General features: G+C 36.2%; 1 protein-coding gene and 1 long non-coding RNA gene across 5 annotated transcripts in view; one reads left to right on the top strand and one right to left on the bottom strand.

The window, feature by feature from the left end:
* Nucleotides 1-21,203, top strand: part of iqsec1b (IQ motif and Sec7 domain ArfGEF 1b) — a 206,155-nt gene that overhangs the window by 44,508 nt on the left and 140,444 nt on the right. The gene's annotated exons all lie outside the window — the stretch shown is intronic.
* Nucleotides 5,628-21,203, bottom strand: part of LOC310722056 — a 142,243-nt gene continuing 126,667 nt past the window's right edge. Inside the window, exon 2 of the long non-coding RNA XR_014532284.1 lies at nt 5,628-5,726. This is a non-coding gene — a long non-coding RNA (uncharacterized lncRNA). The remainder of the gene's footprint in view (nt 5,727-21,203) is intronic.

The raw sequence follows: 21,203 nt of genomic DNA, 5'->3' as shown, positions 1-21,203 counted from the left end.
TCCACCATCTTATTCTTCTTTCAATCCTTACTCTACTTTTCTTCTTCTTCGCCTCCAAAACCATCCTACAGACCACCATCCGATGCTGTCTAGCTACACTGTCCCCCGCCTACACCTTACAGTCTCCATTCTCCTTCAGGTTGCATCTCCTGCATAGCACATAGTCCACCTGTGTGCACCTTCCTCCACTCTTATACGTCACCCTATGATCCTCCTTCTTCTTAAAATACGTGTTCACCACTGCCATTTCCATCCTTTTAGCAAAATCTACCACCATCTGCCCTTCCACATTCTTTTCCTTAAAACCATACCTACCCATCACCTCCTCATCACCTCTGTTCCCTTCACCTAAATGACCATTAAAGTCTGCCCCAATCACCAATCGTTCTTTCCTAGGTACACCATCTACCACTTCATCTAATTCACTCCAGAATCTTTCCTTCTCCTCCATCTCACAGCCAACTTGTGGAGCATAGGCACTGATGACATTTATCATCGTCCCTTCAACTTCCACCTTCATGATCATCACCCTATCAGAAACTCTCTTCACCTCCACTACTTTCTTACTGTACTCTTCCTTCAGAATTACCCCTACACCATTTCTCTTTCCATCCACACCATGATAAAACAGTTTAAACCCACCTCCAATGTCCCTGGCCTTACTCCCTTTCCACTTGGTCTCCTGAACACACAGCATATCTACCTTTCTCCTCTCCATCATATCAGCTTCCTCTCTCCCTTTTCCAGTCATAGTACCAACATTTAAAGTACCAACCCGAACCTCTACTCTCCTACACTGCTCCTTTTCCTGCCATCTCTGTAGACGTCTTCCTCCTCTCCTTCTCCTCCTTCGGCCAACAGTAGACCAATTTCCACCGGTACCCTGTCGGCTAACGATACCTGTGGCGGTCGTTGTTAACCCGGGTTAATTTGTGATCCGCATATTTGATTTGGCACATGTTTCACGCTGGATGCCCTTCCTAACGCAACCCTCCCCATTTACCCGGGCTTGGGACCGGCACTAAGAGTGCACTGGCTTGTGCCCCCCTAATGACTGGGTTACTTAGATTCTATAGACTTAAAGTAAAAAAAAAAATTATAAAATGTGATTGGTGATTGTACTGTGGATATTTTTTTTTATTTTTTTTTTTATCTTACTCTTTTATTGGACATTTTGGCATGCACCTGTGGAAAAGTAATAATTCATAACCATGTTCACCAATGATTCAGAGCCATTCATCAGTATTTGTAGATGAAGATGAGTTTCTTATGGGGAAGAATGTCATTATGTCATCTCAGGGAGTTTGTTCTTCAATTCAATTCAGTTTTATTTGTATAGAGCTTATAACAAAGGACATCACAAAGCAGCTTAAAAAAGGTAATTCCAGATATACATTTTTCATTTCTTTCTAATGAAAGTGCTAGAGGTGATGCTGGCATGGAAAAAACTCCCTGAGATGATATGATAATAGAAATTATTGGAGAGGAACCCATCTGCATCTGGAGGATCAGTTCTTTATAGTTTTATTTAGTTGCAAGTTATCATCTGTTCACTATTGGGGACTTTAGTGCAAATAGATTTTTGACAATAGCAGTGGTAAAGCTTTGATGACATTTGTAGTCTCAAACCATCGTAGCAATCTGTTGATATCAGTTGCACTCCAACGGCATCTTCATGTTTTTTAAGTGGTTGCTTGCCACTGTTGGTATCTATTATTCTAGTATTCATTGTTCATTCATTCAAAGTTCCAGAAAAGCCTATGCCGATCTTATTCTCTATAAAAAACCTTAAATTACAAAATAATCAATCTCTACCAAACGTATAACAAAAGACAACAAAAAAGTTGAAATCCTCATATTGATCCTTTCAGATGTTTTTTTTCTGTTTTGTCTTTAAGTGGACCAGGGTTGTGTGAGCCTGTGATGGCCAGAGCTGGCACCACCAACATTGCTAATCCAATCACTGGGGAGTTGATGTTATCTTCCTGTAAGACAGAGAGTTCATTTTTATGCAGCAGCTTACCGAGCTAACCGCAGTCTCTTTGTTTTCCCCTCATTCCTATCTGCATTCTTTTGGGGTGATATATTGAGATGCCTTAAAGCTGAACTGAATGCTGATACTTGGGCTGATACTTGGGCTTTTATAGGTTACAGTCAAAATATTAATCGCACACATGTAATAAAATATTCTGCAGTATGCATATTTAAGATGTTTTATCATCTAAATATGGTTCAGAACATTTTGATTTAGGAGAAACAGCATGAGGTGGTATTCTCTCTATAAATGCTTTCAGACCACTCGAAGTGCAAGGTTGCATGCAGATGCAGGCCTGGAGTCAGGGCCTCTTATGGACTCTGAAAATGTGATTTGCCTTGCGGCTGCTTCACCACAGGCTGGCGGGTAAAAAGGTTAATTTCATTACCCTGCTAGATTAAACAATTGCAAATTTAGTGGAGAGAAAAGGGGGGTGGGGGGGGGTGAAATGTGCTTGACATGGCTGCCACTAGGGCAGGAGGATGCCCTGAGTTCACTCTGATGAAATGAGGAGCCATTTTAGAAACTATATCTAAGTTAATGTTTGGTTGTGAAATGTGTTTATGATGATGTCATCTGAGGTCATAGACAAGTGTAAATGCAAATTTACAATCTAGTTCATAGTTTAAAAATATAACATTTGTCTGTTTAAGCCAGTTGAGCATCTTCAATTAAATTAGATTTATGTGCTTATTGACATTCCCAATATGAAATTTGTTGCATAAATCTCAACTACAATACTTGTAACCATGAAAGATTGGAGGTTTTAAAGATTCATGATAAGTTCTTTGCTTGAAGTACTCTACTTTCTACCTCTTAATATAATGGACATAATTCATGTAATCCCTTATAAAGGTTTTATAATATTAAACAATACGGAAGACGGATAATCTCAGTGGATAGTGCTTCCTTGCAGCTCCAGGTTCCCAGTTTGAACCTGAGCTCCAGTTACTGTCTATGTGGGTTTCTTCAAGTATCCCTGGTTCCGTTTTGCTTTTTAAAAATAGCTTTATTGAGTAAATTAGATCCAATTACAGACTATTTAGGAAGGAAGGGGAAAGGGGATAAACACACCCATAAATCAAACAATACACGATAATCTATTTCGGGCACCTCACAAAAGAACATTGTCTATATCGCAATATATACTACTTCTACTTCTTTTTTCGGCTGCTCCATTAAGGGATCACCACAGCGGATCATCCGTCTCCATACTACTGTCCTCTACATCTGCCTCTTTTGAAACAGCATATCTTCCCCCACCACATCCATAAACCACATCGCTATATGTATGTACATATGTTTTCATATATATTCATATACTTCCTCTGTTAAAATGTCTAACAAGTACCAAGGATGTTTCCTTCTAGTTCTTCTAGTTCACATACTACCTGTTTAAAGGCAGTCTCAGCAGGGAAATGGCACTGGTTGTTAATAATCAAGCATCGTGTTTTCCATATTTTATCATTCACAATACATATAACTATCCAAAAGTATTCCTTTACTTTTTTGTCCAAATCATATTTTTTGTCAAAATATTCCAAACCTGATAGTTTTCTCATTTATGTTTATATTTGCCTCCGAAAACATACTGACCGATGAATTGGCTAAGCAATATTGCCATCAGAATCCCACCAGTGCACAAGCTAAGCTAAAAACTCTGGACTTCTGGTAGTTCCTAGAATAGCAATGTCCTATGTTGGAATAGTCTTCCTGACAGTGTTCGTGGCTCAGACACACTCTCCCAGTTTAAGCGCAGATTAAAGACGTATCTTTATAGCAAAGCCTACACATAACAGACATCTCATAACCTTGTGCTCCAGTACATCTGATCACACATTATCAGCTTGTGCTGTTAATATTATAAGTAGTATAAGTATTATAATAGTAGACTTGTTTATTCAGCTTGCACATTTCTTTAAATGCCATAATCTTATACTTATACATAACCTTCTACTTTTCCCAATTTCTTTTTCAATGTCATAGCATTAGAACCATTTACCTGTACTTCTCAACAATATCCACACGTCTCTGCACTGCTATAGCCTTTATATTTATTCACTGTACATATGTTCACATGTATATAGCAAGCTGTAAATGTGATACTTATTAACTATTTGCACTTCTGGTAGATGCCAAACTGCATTTTGTTGCTGTGTAGCTGTACTATGCAATGATCTGTCTGTCTGTCTGTCTGTCTGTCTGTCTCTCTCTCTCTCTCTCTCTCTCTCTTAGCAACTACACTAATACCTCTTCACTGCTTCATTTTCTCTACCCATCCTGATGTTGTGCCAGCTTCAGTTGTGTCCCACCTAAATACTGGCCCCACAAACATCCCAAACCATCTAGAGACGTACCAGTTCCATTTGGATCCCACTTAATGTAGAGTTTGGACATTGGATTTCTTTGTACATTTAAAGGTTCTGGCATGGAGGAGTTGGTTCTGGATCTATGATGATCTCATATGTTGAGCTATTTTATGAGTATTCATAAGAATATTAGTCATAATCACACACTGTGTTGCTCATGGTGGTTCTCTTGTGTCGGTGTTTTGTATTGTTTTAAGATTTTAAAATCACACTTGATATCACCCAAATGAGAATGGGTTTCACTTGTGAGTCTGGTTCCTCTCAAGGTTTCTTCATCATTCAATCGAAGAGTGTTTTTCCTTGTCACAGTCACCACTGGCTGCTCACACACAATTTACTTAAAAATGTCCGTTGTAAAAAGTGCCATAGAAATGAACCTAAACTTATAGTGGCTGCTTGTTGAGTAGTGCATAGGGGGTTGTTTCCTTCTGTAAAAAAAAAATTAAAAAATAAATGCATTTGAGTATGCACGATGTAAATTGTGTAGAAGAAAAGAAAAGCCTTAATTCGTCGCACATGCATTACTGCACAGTGAAATTCCTTACTTCACATATCCCAGCTTGTTTGAAACTCGGGGTCAGAGCGCCGGGTCAGCCATGATACAGCACAGAGGGTTAAGGGCCTTGCTCAAGGGCCCAAGAGTGGTGATAGTTACTACTCCCCCCTGCTACAAATCAACATTTGTCTTGTTTTTTTTTTTGTTTTTTTTTTTTGTTTTTTTTTTAACAGATGGCAAATTGACAACCATGTTTGTCTGTTTTGTTTAGTTGTGAAAATATAAGCCTCTACAATATAATTACCGTATTTTTCGGACTATAAGCCGCTTCTTTTTTTCCCACGTTTTGAACCCTGCTGCTTGAACAACGAAGCGGCTTATTTATTAATTTTTCCTGGGTTTTTCCTGGTTTCACAAACTTTAAGCCAAAAAAACTGAACCCCATAACATTAGACCAATGAAATTTCCGAACGGAAATGAAAAAACACACCTCACCTGTGTTCTGAGCTTCACGTCATCGGGAGAAAAAAATTTTTTTTCAAACGCACGACGATGCAACAAGATAAACTCCCGAGAGAAATAGTGTGAAAGGAAGGAGGAAGACAGTGAACAATGACTTACTTGGTCGGCTACTGTTTACATACAAGCCGTTGTAGCGCGTTGAGTCTGGGTGAAGGGAGAGCTCGCTAACTCCAGTTGCAACAGAAATCATATAAGCACAGACAGGTTTCCAAAACTCGTGCTTTTTTATTTTTCTTGGCAACAGCGTTATGGGTTAGTCAAAGAAACTTAGAAATGAGCATCAGAAAATAATAAGGACATAATCCTCAGTCTTGCACGCATGCAGTAATACCGGAAAAAATGCGGCGGCAGGCTATTCCCAAAATACCGCTCTGCTCTTAAAGGAGCCACAACATATTTCACCCGTTACACCGTGTAACAGACACTCTCTTTCATTAAAGCCTGTGTAAAGTTTATTAGTTTCAATGTAGACAGGTGGCTTATAGACAGGTGCGGCTTATTTATGTTTAAAATAAAAATCTTAGTCAAATTCAGTGGGTGCGGCTTATATATAGGTGCGGAAATTACGGTAGTTTAATTCTGTATATTAATTAAATCATAAATGCATAAATTAAACATACAAAAATTTAAAACAAGCATTTGAACGTAGTGAAGCTGCAGTAAATCACGTTTTAAAATATAAGTTACTGTTGTAGTAGGCAAATGCTATAAAAAGAGAATGGAATGGAGAAACAAAGCAAGCTAACAGGCCTAATTAAAAAAAGAGAAAAAATATGCATTGGTGTACAAATGCAAAAGCATTTGCTAAAAGCTAAAAGACTAAAAAATTTTATTGTTTACTGCTTTAACTTTTATTGTTTGTTCACACTGTTTTAATTGAATTCATCTCTATTTTGCAAGTGAGGTGATCGCACAACCTGATGCTCGCGAGTCACGACAGCACTGATCCAGTGTGACTGTCTTGAAATTACAAACAAACAGTTTACACAATAGCACTTCATTAAATTGTACCATTTACACATGATGAGGATTATACAGTTTTTGATTACCATGATGATGTTTTGCCTTCATCCGTGAAACCAGTGTTTTTTATTAATTCATCTAGAATAAATGCAGAACCCAAGTTCACTTCAGCTTGAGGTCACGAAAAGATGGCCGGACATTCTCCTTCAGGATTTTTTGGTAAACAGCAGAATTCATGGTTCCATTTATCACAGCAAATCTACCAGGTCCTGAAGCAGCAAAACAACTGTTGTACCACCATCATATTGAACTGTTGGTATGATGTTCTTTTTCTGAAATGCGGTGTTACATTTACACCAGACGGAATGGGACACACACCTTCCAAAAAGTTCAACTTTTGTCTTGTCAGTCCACAAAGTATTTTTCCAAAAGTCTTGGGGATCATCAAGATGTTTTATTTAAAAATGGCTTTAGAAACTTATCCATAGATCTCAATTACTTTCTTTCTCATTTGTTTTTGGATCTTAGCAAGATGCTTTTGAGGATCTTTTGGTCTACTTCACTTTGTTAGGCAGGTCCTATTTAAAAGATTTTTTTGATTGTTAACAGGTGTGGCAGTAATCAGGCCTGGGTGTGATTGGAGAAATTCAACACTTTTTCACACCAATTTATTTAAGCTCTTTTCTCCAATTATCTGATTACAAATTGATCATATTCCATGTACACACTGACATATACTGTAGCCTTAAATTCAGTTCATCTAGCAATCCTAGCTAGCAAGCTTTCAGGCAGAGTGACTGTTTTATTCACTGTGTTTTGTTTGTCTCTCCGACTCGGGCTTATTCTCACAAATAAAGAGTTGGCTCTGCCTCCCCTCTCATATGACCGCTACCAGAGTTATTGCTATCACCCAACTGCATCTTTTTTTTTTTTTTAACTGTTGAGTCAAAAAAATGCTACCTGTGTTACTGATGTTGATCGTTAGCTTGTGGATCTGTGATTGAAAGAGGATGCCACCCATACCAAGCTTAAAATTTTAGAACTAAGCCACATCGATATCCAATGGGTTTAACTTGACCACCCCACACAGAAGTAAAAGAGACAAAGTGTCTGAAAGGTTATATCCTTTAGGAGACATTGGCACTGGAGTGATTGTTATTGGTAGTGGCTGTAGTTGTGGAAAAATAGAGTTCCTATAGGATGTGGCTGGATGTTTCTGAATTGCATGTTTCTTCTTTGAGGCTATTTTGGCATCCAAACAAGAATTAAAAAACAATTTTATTTATTTATATATTTTTTTTAACAAATGCCATCCTTGTGATGCAATGTATGTCCAAACTGAGAAATTGTCCAATGGTGTTAAAGCCTGATCAATTGTTTCTTATGACTTGTTGTTATTCATCACTAAATCACTGAATTTTGTATTTATAGACACCAATAAAGTACTGAGAAACTTCTGAGTCTCGTGATTTCACTCCCACAGAAAATCTGGACATTTTTTCCCCCCATAAAACATTTAGGTTTTTGTCCTTGACTTGTTAACACGTGTCAGCTTGATATCCCGGAGGTGCTAGCAGCTTGAAACTTTGCTGTCATAACAGTGTGCACACTAAGAGCACTTCCCTCTGGAGGAACTGGTTACTCACACTGTGCCAGAACTGGAAGAAAACTAAGAAAAATTCATAATAAATTCTTTAAAAAAAACAAAAGGCTTATTATTTCAATTAAAATGCTAAATGCCTGGCACTTGATCTCAAAGTGGCAGGGCAATATAAAATAAGAGATTTTCTATTTGCAAAAAAAGGCTCGGTTGAAGAAACGGTAATTAGCTTAATCCTGCTAATTCGTTTGTATGCATGCCGAAAGTGCTGGTATGCTAGTGGGAGCTGTAATTGCATCTTTTGTGGCTTAATTCCGGCAGTAACCACAAGCATCTTTCTCTGCTACACATTATGCATTTGTGCCACATTTATAGCATTCATTTCACACGGTCTTAAAAAAAAAACTGGTTAGAGTAGTTTTATGATTTCCTTTTTTCTGTAGAGTTTTGTATCTCATTTTATTAGTTAAATGAGATACAGTAATGCGTAGTATAGCCCTGCGGTGGCCGTTCTCATTCAGAAAGAGAAACACTGCTATTAAACCAAATGTCAGACAATAATACAATGTATATTAACATACTTAATCATACTATATTTTTACAGCAACTTTTAGCAGAGCCAAACTGATTTGATTATAATACCTAATTGATTATAAATCCTGATAGTTTTTATGAAGCATTAATGGTTAGTATATTATAACCCTTCTCTGTGTATTGATGCAGTTTCATTCAGTAGACCCTCATCTGTGAGCAGCTTGGTAAGTTCCTCTCATCATGTGCTCATCTCACACCTTACTAATATTGAGTATTGAGTTACAGCAGTCACGTTTTTTAAATATATTTTTCAGCAGGTTAGCTATTGAACAGTGGCAAGTCCAAGAGATTGTCCCTATATGCACCACAAGACTTACAGACTGTCTGATACTCTCTAAGCTGCTGCTTTCTTTCAGTTCTAGGGAGCCACATAATTATGGAAGACTGACACTATTCCAAGACATCTGTTCCCAGGCCACTCCAGTGTGATGAGATTGCTTTGGTGCTGCTTTGGTGCTTGAACAGTTAGATTTGTGCTTGTCTTCAGCTGTGTAAGCAGGAATGACACAATCTTGAACCACGCTTTAAGTGTATACCTTTGAACCTTTTGGATAGCTGTAGTCTTGTTAATGACCAGTACAAAAGTTTCTTTGGTTGGTTCTGGTGATCTGTGAGGAGACTTAGATAAGGTCTCACAGTAAGCTTCAAGCTCAAGGGAATGTTTAATGAGCCAATTTGCTCATCCTCTAGTCCTGTTTTAGGTTAGTGGTAACCTAATGCTTAAGGGAGTTTTGTATTAATTGCCTCTGACAGCCACAATTTTCTTGGTCACATTGAATAACTGTTTGACAAATAAACAAATGTAAATTACAGGGCTCCAGTTGTGTGAGTGCAAATTTTATGCATTTAAGCTGCTATACAACAAAACCTGTTGAACCCTATTTCTTTCATGTAATGAAATTAATTGGCAGATAAAAATTCTTAAAAACATCTCTTTCAGAATTTTCAGAACTTGAATTTTTTTTACTGTTTTGTTTTAATGTTTTAAATGCAATAGAAGTCTCATGCATCTGTAACCAGAATAGACTTGTGGTCTGTTAGGCTGATGTCTTAGGACGAGGCTTGGACAGGTAAAACATAATTTTTCCTAGAGTTGGCAAAACACTGGCTATTAAACAAAGCTCAGTGGGCTTTGAACATTATCTACCCTTGAATTTGTATTTGTACAGTTTAATGATCCAAGTTTGTGGGATAGGCTCCAGGCTCAATACAACCCTCAACTGAATAAAACACTTACTAAACATTAATAAATGAATGACAAAAGCAGATATTGTTTTCCTTGTTACTGGCATTTAATGTATATTTATTTTACCATAATTTTTACATAGTGGTGTTTGATTATAAAATACCCTTGCACACTTTTTTTTATTTGTTTTGCAGTTTCAAGGAAATGTTTGAAAAGGCAGTAGTCTGAATAGGAAGAAACTGTCTTTATTGGAACAAATAAAAATGTCACAAATTGAACAGACTCACTCACAATCAAAAAACACAGGGCCAAATGTGGCTCACTGCCTATTTAAATAAATAATATTGATTCTTTTCACACTGCACACCACTGTACAGCCTACATAGGCTTGCATTTCCTAGTGTTAAAACACTGATTGAAATCAACACATATCTGGTTTAGTCCAAATCCTAACATTAATTTCCCAGTGTAGAAGCCTAAAATGTAAAATAAGTAGGGGAAAAAAGAAAGGCTGATGGAATACAAAGATGGGACATGTAAAACAGGTTAGCAAAAATTATTCCAGTGTATTTTCTGAAATGTTTTTCCTATTCCACAATTGCAGCCATTTAGAGCATGTAGAGCATTTTCTTTTTTTTTTTTTATAAAAAAAAAAAAAAATCAGTCCACACAGCATTTCTCAGCAAATTACAGCATTTTGACAGAACCTGATTTCAAAGATACATGTAGCTAGTGAATTATTAAGTTGGGGCTAGCTAAGCAAGGAAAGCTGAGGTGTTCTGGCTGCCATGAATGTGAATATTGGAATCCTCCATCACTACATAGCACTTCATACCCACAAAGCCCAGTGGGACACAGTGTGATATTAACTGGCAAATTATAGACTGTACATGCTCTGGGTCATAATCAGAAATGTGAGTATTGCTACTCCAGTATTTGTATTGGAGGCTTTCACGTCTGTATTCAGCGGTGAGGTTTTAAATCCTGTTTTGTAATTATGTATTGCACTGTTCTTTTGCCAGATTAATTTCACACACATGGTGCACAATCATATTTCTCCTTGAACTGCATGATCAACAAGCATGTGCCGTGCTGCCACAGAAACCCTTTGAAGATGCAGGTCAGGCTTCTGGCTCCTGTACAGTATGTAATGACAAGTGATATACCCAAAATGCTTTTTGTTATTGGCCTCTTTTAGTTTTTCTGCTTTGGACCATGAAATTGAAAAGTCATGTGGATGTAATGCATTTCAAAAGTTCTGACTCCAATATATAATACTTTAGCTGATATGGGTCAAGTAGGTGGACCTCTGGACCATAATAGATCAGGAATGGGGGAAAAATTAAAATTTTTATCCTTATACAAAAATTACATATTTGGATGGTGATGTGTATCATTTCCTTATAGATCGAGGATCCAATGTTTGGTCCTAAGCTCATTACTGTGTGCTAGTAGGCAGAATACGACATTTAATTGTCTCTATACTGTCACTTCCATTCCAACCAAAGTCAATCTCCATTTGTTTAGTTTATGTTTATACATTTGTTGTATGTATTGTTAAATATAATACATTTTGAATTATTAAAGTTTTTTTTTTTTTTTCCAGCTGTATTCTTTCTTACTACATTCCACAACTGAAAGTGAAGCCTTGTGCGTCTCAAATGTCATGCCTGGAAGAATCATATTCCACTGTTGTGTGTGGCCATGCTTATCAGTTTTAGATATTATAAAAGCATGGCAATTTCCAGCTCTGATGCATATCATTCCAAAAGTCACTTTTTATAACTGTAGATGTTTTCTGTCTGTCTCGTCTTTGGAAAGAGCCCTGTCCTTGGGGACACTTGTGCTTTTATAGTAATGACAGTTCTTAATGATATTTTTGTGGTTGTTTCAGTACCACTCAGTTTAACTAAGATTAAAAACTTTCTTTCGGCTTCTCTCATTAGGGGTCGCCACAGCGCACGTTTGATTTGGCACATGTTTTTACGCTGGATGCCCTTTCTAACGCAACCCTCCCCATTTATCCGGGCTTGGGACCGGCACTGAAAGTGGCTGGGGTTGGTTCCCTGATTGGGGATCAACCCTGGCCGCAGCGGTTAGAGCACCTCATCCTAACCACTTGACCACCAGGGAACCAGTTTAACTAAGATTAATAAGTAAAGTAAAAAAAACAAAACAAAGCCATATAGACCAGTGTAAGTGGACAACACTTCTTTTGGTTCAGTGACTACTGTTGAGGCCAAAATTGTATAAACATTTAAACAAAAAAATTCTCCATTTATTCTAAACTCTATTTATCTGACATGTTTTAGTATTTTACATGCACTGCTGACCTGATAGCACTTACAATTACTTGTGGTACCTTTAGAAATGACTCTTAGTGAGGCATTGAACTTTATGGATGTGCAGAAGTTTTGGTTGACTTGGGATTTTCCAAAGGCATCAAGACAAATAGGCACTGTTTCTAATAGTAGGCCCTTTTACAGCCCAACTGCCTTTACAATTAGCCCCTAATTATGACAGCTGGCTAATCAGAAGCTATTTTCTTTTTTATCCATCATATTGTGCCATAGTTAGCGTAAAACCACTAGTTTTTAAACTCGGATATACTTTAGATTTAGTTATACAAACAAATCAGAGAGAAATTAATTTTGGGAAGAAAAATGACAAAATTTGACAATCTTTAAAATTAAAATTCAGCTTAGACAGGAATAAACAGTGGTGGTTATAGTACTAAAAGCACTAAATTTAATGCACCTCATTAAATCCCTATACCTACAGTATGTGGAACCAATGGGAATGCCCCATGTTCCTAAAATCTCAACAGATCAGTTATCAGTTCTGCCTAGAAGTATTATGGACCTAATTATGGCTCACAGCTCCAAATATCTTGTTTTGCTTAATAGCCATAATAGCATCTATTTAGCTTTTCTATGCTTCAAAGCAGATTACAGGTAGGACTTAATTTGGCAAAGTAGGAATTTTCTAAATTTGGAGCAATTCAATGAAACACTTCTGCACCAAGTCCATGTAAATTCCTTCTTCTTTTGATGACAATGTTTGCGTTCATCATAAATAGGGTTTATCTTGAACAGGTTAAAACATACTAGAGAAAATGTTGTGATCCCTTTAACAAAAATGAAAGTTCTTTTAAGAGTTAATTTTGTTGTTTCAAACAGGCTGGCTGATCTCTTGTAAAAAGAATAAATGCAGCTTTGAAACCTGGAATGAAATTATGCCTAAAATATCACTCTGTGTAACCTTGCTTTCTTCAGTACTAAGGTGGAACGAAGTGACTTTGAAGTAAAGACTGAGGATGGGTCATTGTAGAAGGCATTAACAAGCTTTACATCCATGTGTCTGTCATACAAGATCAGCAGATTAAACCAAACAAAAAAATTGTTGTATGGAAAAAATCTTGGTTCATAGAAAAGTTGTTTCTTTAGCCACTGTTTAGCCACACATTAATGCAGCCAGCATCTTGGAATTTGGTTGAATTCCCCCCAAAAGCCTGTAAATCAGCTTCTGGAATCTGGAGATCTTTTAGTGTACATAAACATTTGGTTCACAGGAATTATGATTGTGGGTTAAGGCTAAAATAAAGCTAATTCTTATTGGTTGATTTAAAGTTATTCTAATGTGAATAAAGTAGATGACCTATATTATATATCACAAAAATGCAACATGTTTTGTGTGACCTTGTGGAAAAAGAATCATCAATGGTTGAATATTTTTAGTCTGTGTATGTGTAAATTTTGACTTCTGCTCTGCTTCAGCACTTCTTCAGCATACATTGTACATGCTGAACATGATTAACTTAAATTATTTCAGGGCTTGATGTTCATTTACGCATCCAAGACTGTTAACCATTGCCAAGCTTTCATATGTTACAGGGTTGGCTTTTTTCCAGTAACTTCACAGTTTTTGTTTTTCCAAAACTAATGGCTTGTATAATGTTTGTTTGTTTGTTGTAATGGTGCCCAGCTTGTGCTTATTATGGTAAAAAGCAATATATCTGACAAATAAGTTAAATACAAAACAAGGACAGAATACAGTTTCTCCATTAAGAAGATGATTATGATAGGCCACTTATGCAGTATTTGGCCTGAGTGTTCATAATTCAGACAGGACTGTGGTGGTAACCTGGTGGAATGGTACTTGTTTAAAATGTGATATATATTTGTTTTAATATTCAATAAATGTGTAGTCCTAACAGCGATTTAGTTGATGTGTTTTATGACATGAGGGCTGGTGGAAAAAAAAAATTAACTGTGAAATGTAATGTTCATCAAGAAAACCAGGTTTTTGACATTGATTTTGTTTAAAAATGTGGTAAGACTTTCAAAACGTTTGTATGCGTAATTGCTCACAGAGGATTTCATATGAAAAAAGTAACACAGGTTCAGAGCACATGGGGTGGTGCATTGATTTGATTTTAAATCCACAAATAAATCTGACCCAAGGGCAGGTATTAACTTTGGCCATTTCTGTTATCGATAAAAAAAAAAAAACTGTTTACAAGGCTTACTAATGAGGATACTCATACATCAAATGTATATAAGTCTCTCTAAATCATTGCTCATTAAGTTTTTCATGTTAGCCAACATCATACATAGACCCTCTCATGTCCATTCTTATGTAACTTGAGGATAAACAGATGCAAGTGCAGAATACACTTTAATCGTGGGAACATAAAACACCAAACCTAAAATTAAAATGCAAAATAACTAGAAACATAAACAAAGAAAAAAAATATTAAACCTGAGCTTAAACAAAAGCATAAAACTTCAAGCATAAAATGACAAAAGATTGCAGTGAAAAGTGAGATGCAAATGTGCTAGTTAGAGATTATATGATTTCAGATGTGAGTGATCAGGGACATGTGACCCTGACAAGTCCATCATTTTTTACTCTTTTACATTTACTCTGATTCATTTTGAATATGATATTTTAAACACTTTTTTGATGCATTTCAGTATTATCATTTTTATCTTTAATACACAATTACATGCATGAGGCAAATTTCCTTCCTTCTAATCTGATAATCTTGTTAAGATTTCAGATCAATTATCACATAGAAAACATTTAAATATGGTTTCAGGAGATGCCATTTACACAATGGTTCTTTATAGATCACCTACATACAGCCACTTACTACATGCACAACTTATCAGTGTAATATAATTGATGATAATTAAATGTATTACCAAATTTAAGCTTTTAGTTAATTAGATTGAGGATTATCGCAATCATCACTAATCTCGCTCTTCAGGGCTCTGGTAAATATCCCCCAAATAAAAAGGATTTTTTATGTTTTTTGTGCCCATGTCATTATAATAGACGTTGTCTTATTTCAACAAAACCTTTCATGGAGATCAGCTTGAGGTATTTGAGAGGAAACTGAAATGACAGAAGATAGATTGGCTAAGGTGTCGAAGTAGGAAGCTGCAATAAAAAGCACATCATTTAGATGGAAATTATTCTAATGCATAACATTAAATTCAACAACTGATGACAATTGTCAGCCTTGTGCCAGTGTAATTGCCTGAGCTCTGAGTGATAGGTTTTTATTAGTGTGAGAGGGCAGGGCTATAAAGTGAGAGTTAGTTAATGATGGGGAAAGGGCGACAACTGTTTGTGTGTGTGTGTGTGTGTGTGTGTGTGTGTGTGTGTGTGTGTGTGTGTGCGTGCGTGCGTGCGTGCGTGCGTGCGTGCGTGCGTGCGTGCGTGCGTGCGTGCGTGCGTGCGTGCGTGCGTGCGTGCGTGCGTGCGTGCAAGCTTTACAGAAAGCAATACAGCATCACACAGAGAGATGAGTGGAAATTATCACTTCCTGTTAGTCAATTTCATAGTTATTGACTATCTGTAGACACTGCTTTTTCCATCCTATAGACTTAAATGCGGCACTTTTACGAGTTTGTATATGACATGACTTTGGATTGGACTTATTGATTCCAGTTAATTGTTTCTGAACATACAAATTATAGATTTAACCACCCAGTTAGTGGTACATAACACACTTTATTCCCCTGATAAGTGTTTTCACCTTCAAAGAATTTCTGCTAATCTGCAGCTCTTGCTTATCATAGTTAATGCTATTCTCATGGATGGCACCATATATGTGCACTTTCACCAGTTTGTAAATGACTATTTTGGACTGGACTTATTGATTTCAGTTAATTGTTTTTAAACATGCAAATTATAGATTTAAGTGCCTCATGTCTGTGCGTGGAAGTCATTAAGCTTACACTCAGTAAGCTTATCGGTGCACTACTGTTAATCAACATGTGACCTTTCTGAATCAAAAAAATCAACAGTGATCTGGTACAAATGGAACTTGGCAATTAAGCAAGATATCTTTTGTTTTCAATATTATGTATTCTGTAGTGTTAGGTTTCACAAATCAAACCTTCTAAGGACAGAAGCAATGTTGTGACTGTTGCAGCTGTTGTTGAGGCCTTTAGATTGGCAGTGCTTTGCTCAAGACTGTTTTTGTGTGAGGGAGATATGAGAACACACTGTTCAAACAATTCATATCTGTGTGTCATGCTTACTTTTCAAGGTGGTATGACCAGTATAGTACACAAGAATTTTACAAGGCTTTAATGTTTTAATTTGTTATAATGTAAAATAAAAAATCAATACACCACATTAGACATACTATAATTTCATTTGTTCTATTACTTTTATTTGGTAGTCAGCATATGAACAATTATGTGTGCTGGTTTCCTTTTTCCATAGAAACAGGACGGTTTGTAGTTTTTTCCACTCCTAATGCGGATACTTGTGCACAAGGAGGGGTGTGTAGGTCAAGAGGAAATCTGTCACTCTGTTCCTTCAGGACTTTATTGCTCTCATTTGACCACTGGACTGTATGAGCATTGATCAGGTGTGTGTGTGTGTGTCTGTGTGTGTTTCAACTAGACGGAAGCTTTCTATTGCTTCGGGTGTGTGTTTAGTGTTTCCACTTTGCTGACATGGCATTCTGTGCACAAGGTTAAAGATGAAAGCAAACCACAAGCCGTGTGCTTTTATACTTTGTGATATCGATGTAACTGGATGTTGGAAAATGCATTTTAAAGATATGCGACTCAGGGTTTTGCTGAGTTGCAGAAAAAAAAAATCCCTTAATGACATTCCGAGACCTCATTAGTCATTAGCAAACACTGTGTCCATGTGCACACATACATGGAGGGATACGCAAAAGTATTTTGCTTTGTATTTAAATCACAATAAAAAAAATAAAAAACATTTAAAACATTGTTAGTGCCTATATTTATCTATTCGATCTACAATTTAACCATTGTCACTTGTGAATTATTGTCGACATCCAGCTCTCCAAAGGTGGGGATACCCTCTTCTACCCCCCCCCTTTTTTTTTTTTTTTTTGGTAAATTTACTTTTCCTATATACAGGGTTGGGCAAAGATGCATCAAAATGTATTTTATGAATTTATCAAAATAAACTACAAAATACAGCAGCCACACCATGTGTCAAAATAAACAACTGTATTTTTATATTTTAATAAAGCTTAAAAAAAAATACATTTACATGGGAGCATGAAATATCTGTGCAAACCTTCCATCAATTGGTTTATTTAATCTTCCATTACACTGACTCAGGTGGTTAAGTGAACAATGTTTTATAGCAACAGCTTTTCTCTGACTGAGTCATGCAATAAATCTGCCACATGCAACCAGTTAACAGATCAAATATTCACATACATTTCCCTGTAATCTCCAAGTAGAAGGTTAATGATACATGTATTTCAAAGTAACCAACAGATTAATGTTTTACAGTGCGAATGACTTATAATTGTATCCCTATTAAGTTACTCTGTGTTTGTTAATTAAGGGCCTAGTTTGCATCAGCATCACTGACTCAATTACAAACAGGTCATTCATTAGAAGACAACTTATTGCACCTGTATTTATAGCAACTAGTTTCTAACTAATCATTTTATTGTTAATCATAAATATAATAATATATTCTGTGTCAGGCAGTTATTCACGACATGGTATGCAAAACCATCCTACTAAACAGATACTTCAATTAGGGTCCAATATTCAGCAATCAGATATTCATTATTTATTCACTGGACACCTATTTGGAAGTTTAAAAACAAACATTTTTAACAATTATTAAATGATCAAGTCCGGTAACTACTGTGTAGGCACCAATCAGTGGCTGCATTTTTATGATGTCTTCATGTTTAGTACTTACAAAGTATTTTAAAACTAAATACACATTATCTGAAGTATTTAGTATTTATGTATTTTGATACAATCTATGAAGCCATTTTCATCAACCCTATCAAATACAAATTAACAGATCCTATTATATATCAAATAAAATTTTGTCACATACATACAGAGTCATGCAATAAATCTGACACATGCAACTACCGTAATTACCGGACTATAAAGCGCACTCATATATAAGCCGCACCCACTGAATTTGACAAAGATTTTTAATCTTGTAAATCTTGTGTAATGGGTGAAATATGTTGTGGCTCCTTTAAGAGCAGAGCGGTATTTTGGGAATAGCCTGTTGCCGCATTTGCCGGTATTACTGCGTGTGCACAATTGAGGAATATGTCCTTATTATTTTCTGATGCTTATTTCTAAGTTTCTTTGACTAACACGTAACGCTGTTGCCAAGAAAAATAAAAAAAAATCTGTTGCAACTGGAGTTAGCGAGCTATCCCCTTGACCCTGATACAAAGCGTTACAACGGCTTGTATCTAAACAGTAGCCTACCAAGAAAGTCATTGTTCACTGTCTTCCTCCTTCCTTTCACAACTATTTCTTTCGAGAGTTTATCTTTTGGCATCATCGTGAGTTTAAAGTTCTCCCGATGCCGTGCAGCTCAGAACACAGGTGAGGTGAGGTTTTTTTTTTTTTTTTTTTTTGTGGTTTCCGTTTAGAAATTCCATTGGTCTAATGTTAAGTCGCTCAGTTTTTTAGCTTGACGTTTGTGAAACCGGGAAAAACCCAGGAAAAATTCATAAATAAGCGGGGGTTCAAAACTGTGGGAAAAATGTAGCGGCTTATAGTCCGATAAAAATACGGTACCTTACAGATAAAATATTCACATACATTTCCCTGTAATCTCCCAAATGAAGGTTAATGATACATGTATTTAAATGAATATATATATATATATATATATATATATTCATGTATCATAAATACTGCTCATCCCTGCTTATATAGTACAAGCATTAATTATAGATTTTAACAGCTTATTAGACTTGAGGTGTATACTTTATTAGCATTGCTATGTTACATTTAGCTGGTCACTTGCCATTTCTTAGATGTGTTATGGCTTTGCATACACTAAAAAATCTCTGTTGACCATATGGTTAGTGGTACATACCACACTTTATTCTCCCTGTTTCTTCCTTCCATTAATCTGCATTTCCTTCCGACTTGCTGGCAAGCAGAGCTTTTAGCTAAATTTGCCAACATCATAGAGTGATACCCCCCAAGAAAACACTTTTTATATATTTTTTTTTTTTTTTAGCCAAATTCCTTCTAATTTGCAGCTCTTGCTCATCACAGTTCATGCTATTCCCATGGTTGGATAATAGATATGTGCTCACTGCCTCAGTACTGACTGCCTTAAGCAAGATGTCTGATTTGTACATTCCAATCCCTGACTTCATGGCAATGCCAGTATAAGCATGACATGCTTGGCTGGGTCAATATCTTAGCAAAAAACATTTAAAACAGTCTGCAAAACATCAAATCTCTAGATGAATCCACAAATAAGCTACATATATATTGCATCTGCATCTGCATCATGGGCTTTAAGAGGTATACCATTCAATGAAGTCTGTTCTGCTGCTATTTTCTCCAGACCCCAGAGTTGCACCCTTCCACATGTCAAAATTTATGTTTCCGTGTATCTCTGACCTTAAAAACTGCCAGGATCCCTCGTCATTTGGAACATGTGCTGGCTGAGTGAGAAGGATCTAGGTAATGAGTGCTTATAGTGAATGGTGCACTGTATTGAATACTGTACACTGTGTAATATTGTGTTTATTTGTAAAACTTGTTTGTTGTGGACTATGTAGGCATGCAGACGTGGACAAGGTGATTTCAGTTATTATACACTCTATCAGGTGGCACACTGTTTGACTGATTAGGTGATATTTTGTAAACATGGCAGTGAATTAGATAATTTTGCAATGTGTGTTTTGTCAAGTTTCTATTAGGGCTAAAAAGATTCCTCCAGTATTTTGAATGCATAATAAGCATGGAGGCAAATTATGCTTCGTTTAATCCATTTAACTACATACGAATCACAGTGTTTCCTCACAGACTACTATTACTGATGCAGCTCTCATTAAACTCTGCACTGCTCTGGGGGTCTCATTTATAAAGGTGGCGTAAGCACAAAATGGGACTGAAAACGTGCATACGCCACTTTTCACACAAAGATTTTGCGTGCTATCTGTGTCGCCCATTCCCCTTTCTTTTTAATCACAACCTTTGTGTGGCTGAAAACCTGCGTATGCCACGTTTATAAATGAGGCCCCTGAACATGTAAACACAGAAGATGCTGCGGAATGATAAATGGAGAGAAAACAGCCAGGGAAGAGGAGAGATTCAGGCCAAAGAACATTACAGAAGGTTTCCAAAGTTTGCGATCATTTCAAACTAAAACATAAAGAAAACACCATACAGTGTATTTTCCTTTTTAAAAGTATATTTTTATTTTTTATTTATATATTTGTATTTTCATGTAATATGGCAAATAAATACACTAAATGAGTTTAGTTTTCACAGCAATATTCCAGCAATAAAAATGTTAATTCCTCTAAAAAGGAAACAAATTACTTGTTTGTTTTAAGAGACCTCTCCAGTTTTCTCTTGAATATTTATTATTGCTCTTTAATAAAGAAAAGTACTTCTTATCTGATTACTTGATTAATCGATGGACTAATCAGTAGAATACTCCATTACTAAAACAATCGATAGCTGCAGTTTCTATTACATCAGCACAAATACAGTATACAGGTAGCATCTCTTTATTGAAATTAACTTCTCCTCAGACACTTTTCTAAGTGTTGTATTTGCTCTATTGTATAATTTCTTTTCACTTTCCTGTTTGATCTGACAGTTCTTTGTGTTGTCTAACAGTGTTGATCGTAAAAAATGTCATTTATATATATAACTTTTGCAAGTTGCCAATTAATGGCACTTAATTTGACATTTAGTAGATTAACACAAAAATATTACAAAAACCTTTTGAAAATAGCTGATGTCTTAAAAGGCCTAAATACATAGAGCAAAGAAACAATTGTCAATAATTCTCCTGTTTTTACTGAAAGCTGGTAATTTATTATGGCAGAAAAAATATTGCTACAGTGAAGTGGGCAGGGCATGCAACACAAACTGAGCATTAACTGAGCAAAAATTATAACATTTAGT

The sequence above is a fragment of the Silurus aristotelis genome (assembly GCF_946808225.1).
Source record: "Silurus aristotelis genome assembly, chromosome: 28".
Taxonomy (NCBI): domain Eukaryota; kingdom Metazoa; phylum Chordata; class Actinopteri; order Siluriformes; family Siluridae; genus Silurus; species Silurus aristotelis.
This window is presented reverse-complemented; position numbering and strand designations above follow the sequence as displayed.